Source organism: Tupaia chinensis, unplaced genomic scaffold, assembly GCF_000334495.1.
Source record: "Tupaia chinensis unplaced genomic scaffold, TupChi_1.0 Scaffold000612_1, whole genome shotgun sequence".
NCBI lineage: Eukaryota > Metazoa > Chordata > Mammalia > Scandentia > Tupaiidae > Tupaia > Tupaia belangeri.
Genome location: NW_006160131.1, coordinates 476,576 through 482,262, shown reverse-complemented (window position 1 = coordinate 482,262; position 5,687 = coordinate 476,576).

Below are 5,687 nucleotides of genomic sequence, written 5' to 3'. Positions count from 1 at the left end.
CCCCCCAGGGGGGATGGCCACGCCGCAATCCCTTCTCCTCCATTCTCCTCTTGGGACCTTGGGCACGCACGCACATGTCCCCGGCGTGAGTTTTAAGCCACCGGGTCCAGGACGTGAACTGCGGTCGACTACGTGGGAGTCCAGCGACGTAGCCATTATGCTAACTGCTGGTTCCCTATTTATTTATTTTTTTTGAGAGGTTTTTGCTATAGGGCACATGCACTCTCCAGAAAGAGAGAGAGAGAGAGACATAGCCACTACGCTAACTGCTGGTCCTTCATTCATTTTTTAAAATTTGACCAGAGAGAGCCAGAGGTTGAGAATGAGAGAAGTGAGAAAGCAAGCCACCAGATTCAGGACTCGAATCCTGGTTGGCCATGTGGGAGTGTCCAGCGCCTTTAACACCACGCCACCTGCTGGTCCCCTAAAATGATTCTTAAAAAAAAAAAGGGACCAGCAGCTAGCATAATGGAGAATGGAGGAGAAGGGATTGTGGCGTGACCATCCCACTTGGGGTGATTTCTCACTTTTTTTTTTGGAGAGGTTTTTGCTATAGGGCACATGTGCTCGCCAGAGAGACAGAAAGAGAGACAGACAGAGGGCGGCAGGGCCATCCCCGGGTGTGTGTGTGTGTGTGTGTGTGTGTGTGTGATTTCTTACTTTCTGTCTCTGTCTCTCTCTGTCTTTCTGGCAAGTGCACGTGCCCTATAACAAAAACCTCTCCAGAAAAAAAAAAAGGAATCAACCCGGCACATGTGTATGTGTGCCCCAAATCTGGAGGAGGATGGAGGAGAAGGGATTGTGGCAAGGCCGTGTCCCTGGGGGGTGACTTGTCACCTTCCTTTTCACTGTCTATCTCTGGTGAGTGCATGCACCCTATGGCGAAAACGTAAAAATGTTTTGGTAATTCTTATTTATATTTATGTAAGAGTTGTACATCTTTGTGAGGTACAGTGTGGTTTTTCAGAACACACGCATGAGGTAATGATCACAGCAGGGCAGTAGGCCTTGCCAGCACCCAGTGCTCGTAAGTACGTGTATCACTTCTCTTTCCTCCCTCCCTCCCCCCTCCCTCCCTTCTTCTTCTTCTTTTTTTTTTTTTTTTTTTAATTTTTGCCATGTACGTGCACTCAACTTGAGAGAGACCGAGAGAGGGAAAATGAGAAATCTTCCTCAGGGGTTGACCATGCTGCAATCCCTCTCTTCTGTCCTCCTCTCGGGATTTGGGGCATGCACGTGCACATACCTGGCATGATTCCCAAGCCACCAGGTCCAGGACTTGAACATGGTCAGCCATGTAGGAATCCAGCACCTTAACCACCATGCTACCTGCTGGCCCCTGGCAAGGGTTTCTATGCAGAGTAGTGACAAGATCCAACTTGCGTTCCAGAAAGATTCCTTTGGCTGGAGCCAGAGTTTGCCCTGAAGCCAAGGAGTTGGAGTCCTTCCAGGGAAGTGTGGAAGGTGGTCAGAGTGGGAGGGGTCACGGATGAGGCACAATATATTTGCAGGTAACTTGGACAACTTCCACCTTGCAGGTTCAGTCAAAAGGTAAAGGAGAACTTTTTTTTTTTTTTTTTTAAGAATTATTTAACTTTATTTTTTAATTTGATCATGAAGGACAGAGTGAAAATGAGACAGTGAGATGGACAGAGAGAGAGAGAGAGAGAAAGTGAGAAAGCAAGCTGCCAGGTCCAGGACTTGAACTGCGGTCGGCCATGTGGGAGTCCAGTGTCCTTAACCGCCACACCTCCTGCCAGCCCCGGAAAGTAAAGGAGAACGTGAGGAACGTTAGCTCATGAATTAAGAACAGTCCAGATGCGTTCCGTGTCTGTCCTAGATCTTACATGTGTATTGCTGCACAGCCGGGATCCCCACAGCCAGTGCTATGCTCTGCAGGCCTCTTTTTTTTAAAGATCTTTTTAAGGGGCTGGCAGGTGGTGTAGTGGCTAAGGGTGCTGGACTCCTACATGCCTGACTTTCAGTTCCTGGACCTGGCGGCTTGCTTCTCACTTTCCCTTTCTCACTCTCACTCTGTCCCTCTCTGGTCAAATGAAAATACATAAATAAATAAATAAAATGAAATGAAATAATTCTTTAAAAAAGCATTTTTTTAAAAGTTTTTTTTTTTGGACCAGCTGTTGGTATAATGGTTACATCACTGGACTCCTATGTTGCTGACAGTGGTTTGAGTCCCGGTGTCTTAAAACTCACATCAGGTGGGGACCAGCAGGTGGCGTGGTTAAGGCACTGGACACTCCCACATGGCTGAACAGGTTCGAGGCCTGGACATAGTGGCTTGCTTTCTCACTTTCTCTCTCTCTCTCTTCTCTCTGGTTAAATTAAAATAAATGAATGAATAAATAAAATTAAGTAAATAATTATTTAAAAAATAAACAAAAAAACCCTCACATCAGGTGCATGTGTGTGCATGCCCAAAATCCTGAGAGGAGAATGAGAAGCGATTGTGGCATGATCATCCCCTCTGGGAGGTGATTTCTCCCTTTCTTTCTCTCTGTCTCTCCAGTGAGCACACATGTTTTGTAGCAAAAATCTCTCAATAAAAAAAGAGGGAAAGTGAGAAATCGCCCCTGGGGTGAGATGGTTATGCTACAATCCCTTCTCTCTATTCTCTTGGGATTCTGGGCATGCACTCACACATGCCCAGTGATTTTCAAGCTGCCAGGTCCAGGACTCAAACCAGTCATGTGAGAGTTCAGTGCCTTAACCACACCAAATGCTGGCTGCTTCTGTGGGCTTCTTAGGAGGGCTTCAGGGATAACTGAGATCCTCACTGATTTAAGAACCTTATTGGGGACCAGCAGTTGGTGAAATGGCTACGTCGCCGGACTCCCATGTAGTCAACCGTGGTTTGAGACCCGGACCCCGTGGCTTAAACTCACACTGGGTGCGTGTGTGAGCGTGCCCAAGATGCCAAGAGGAGAATGGAGGAGAAGGGATTGTGGCATGGCCATCCTCCCTGGGGGGTGATTTCTCACTTTCTGTCTCTCTGTCTCTGTCTTTCTGGTGAGCACACGCGCCCTATAGCAAAAACCTCTCAAAAAAAAAGAAAAAAGAAAAAAAGAACCTTACTGTCATGGAAGACCCCCTGCACTTGTACTCACAGTCTCTTATCAGGACTCTATAATAAGCCTGGGGTCCTGTGTCAAAGGGACTTCCGTTTGAAAATAGGCGTGTCCAGGATCCTGGGAGGAGAATGGAGAAGGGATTGTGGAGTGGCCATCCCCCCCAGGGGGTGATTTCTAGCTTTCTGTCTCTCTATCTCTCTCCCGCTTTCTGGCGAGCACACACGCCCTATAGCAAAAACCTCTAAAAAAAAAAAAGCGTTTCATGCTGATCAACCTCTACCAACCTGGGTTTCTTCATAAAGATTTTCTAAGCTGTTGCTTTATTTGCTCTTTGGAATAAATGACCTGAGATCTAAAGTAAAGCGAGGAACTCCAAAGTCTAGAGAAACCTTGTCCTACTGTAGCCAGGAACCCTGGCAAAGGCCTGTGTGGAGTTGCAAGTGCTGGCTTTTGGTCATAATTTATTTATTTAAAAAATTATTATTTAAAATTTGTTTTAAAGAATTACTTTAACTTTATTTTATTTTTAATTTGACTAGAGAGGGACAGAGAGAGAGAGAGAGAGAGAGAGAAGGTGAGAAAGCAAGCCGCTAAGTCTGGGATTCGAACTGTGGTCAGCCATGTGGGAGTCCAGCACCCCAGGCCACCATGTCACCTGCCGGCCCCAAATTATTATTTTTAAATTAAATAAAATCAAATTAAATTATTTTTAATTTTATCCGAGAGGGACAGAATAAGAGAGAGAGAGAAGGAAAGCAAGAAAGGAAGCCACCAGGTCTGGTACTTGAACTGCAGTTGGCCATGTGGGAGTCCAGTGCCCTTAAGCACCATGCCACTTGCTGGTCCCCATATTTTTACTTAAAAAAAATTTTTTTAGGGAACCAGCAGTTAGCATAATGGCTATGTCGCTGGACTCCCGCGTAGTTGACCACCGTTCACGTCCCGGACCTGGTGGCTTAAAACTCACGCCGGGCGCATGTGCGTGCGTGCCCAAGATCCCGAGAGGAGAATGGAGGAGAAGGGATTGCGGCGTGGCCATCTCCCCTGGGGGGTGATTTCTCACTGTCTGTCTTTCTCTGTCTGGCGAGTGCATGCGCCCTATAGCAAAAACCTCTCCAAAAAAAAAAAGAATTACTTTACTTAACTTTATTTATTTAAATTTGACCAGAGAGGGACAGAGAGTGAGAGAGAGAGAGAGAAAGCAAGCCGCCACATCTGGACCCGAACCATGGTCTGCCATGTGGGAGTCCAGCGTCCCCAACCACCACGCCACCTGCTGGCTCAGTCTTCAGATTTTTCTAGAAAAGGTTGAAGTCAATAGTCACATTTTCCATCTTCTGGGTCACTCCACTGGATGGTGAGAGAGCCCGCCGGGTAGCCTTGGGCCACTGTTCTGGGCTTCTGTCTTCTCATTTACAATTGGTGGTGCTGCCACCTTTCAGAGGGTTGTTAGCAGACCAGATAAAAAAACAGAACACCCAGCCTGCAAGCAGGAGTCCAGCGGAGAGCTGCCTGTGTCCTGTTACTGTTTGGTAACTTGCAGGCTTGGGTGGTTGTAATCCCGGCCCATTTGTGGCCTGCCATCCACATGATGAAAGGGAATCCTGGATTACCCAGGGTTTGCAAGCCTGGTCAAGGAAATAACATGTTTTCGGGCCAGTGGGTGCTGCAGAGGGTAAGGTGCTAGAGTCCCCATGTCCAACTGCACAGTATTGAGTCCCAGCTGCTGAGGCCTGAAAATCACACAGGGCGCGTGCGTGTGGGTGCCCCAAATCCCAAGAGAGGCATGGAGAAAGGAGTGCAGCTTGGCCAACCCTCCTGGGAGATGATTTTTCACTTTCTCTTCCCCACCACCTGCGCCCTATGACAAAAGCCTTTTAAAAAAAGTGTTGTATTTTTGTGTAGTAGGAAATGAAAACTAGCCACCACTCTCCCTCCCTCCCGCCAAACGAAAACCCCCTTTGTAACTTCACAAGAGTGGAATATTTTTCTTTTGTTTTTAACAAGGTATTCACTTTTAAAAATAATTATTTCTTCTTCTTCTTCAGTAAGACCGGAGGGGGAGAGAGAGAGGGAGAGTGAGAAAGCAAGGCCAGGTCTGGGACGCAAACCCTGGTCGGCTGTGTGGGAGTCCAGTACCTTCACCCCTCCACCTGCCGAACCCGGGAGTGGTTTATTTTCCTTAAAAGTAAATTTCAGGGCTGGCAGGTGGCGTGGTGGATAAGGACACGACTCCCACAGGGCCGACCGCACCTGGAGTCCAGGACCGGCAGCTTATTTCTCTTTTCCTCTCTCTCACACGTTGTCCCTCTCTGGTCAAATTAAAATAAATAAATGAGATAAAGTTTGCACGCGGTTAACGACCCGGCAGGGGCAGGCGACGGGAGCCTGGGGAACACCGTGGGCCCTCGGTTCTCGCCAAGCCGCGTGGACGCGGGACCCCGGGCGGCCCCTTCCCTCGGGCGGTAGAAAGGGCGGGAGCGCGAGGCGGGCGGGCACCAAGGTCACGGGGGCGGGCGGCCGCGCTGCGGGCCTCGACCGGCCCTACTGGCCCCATCTTGGAAGCCGGGGGTCCGCGCATTTCAGCGGGCGACCCTT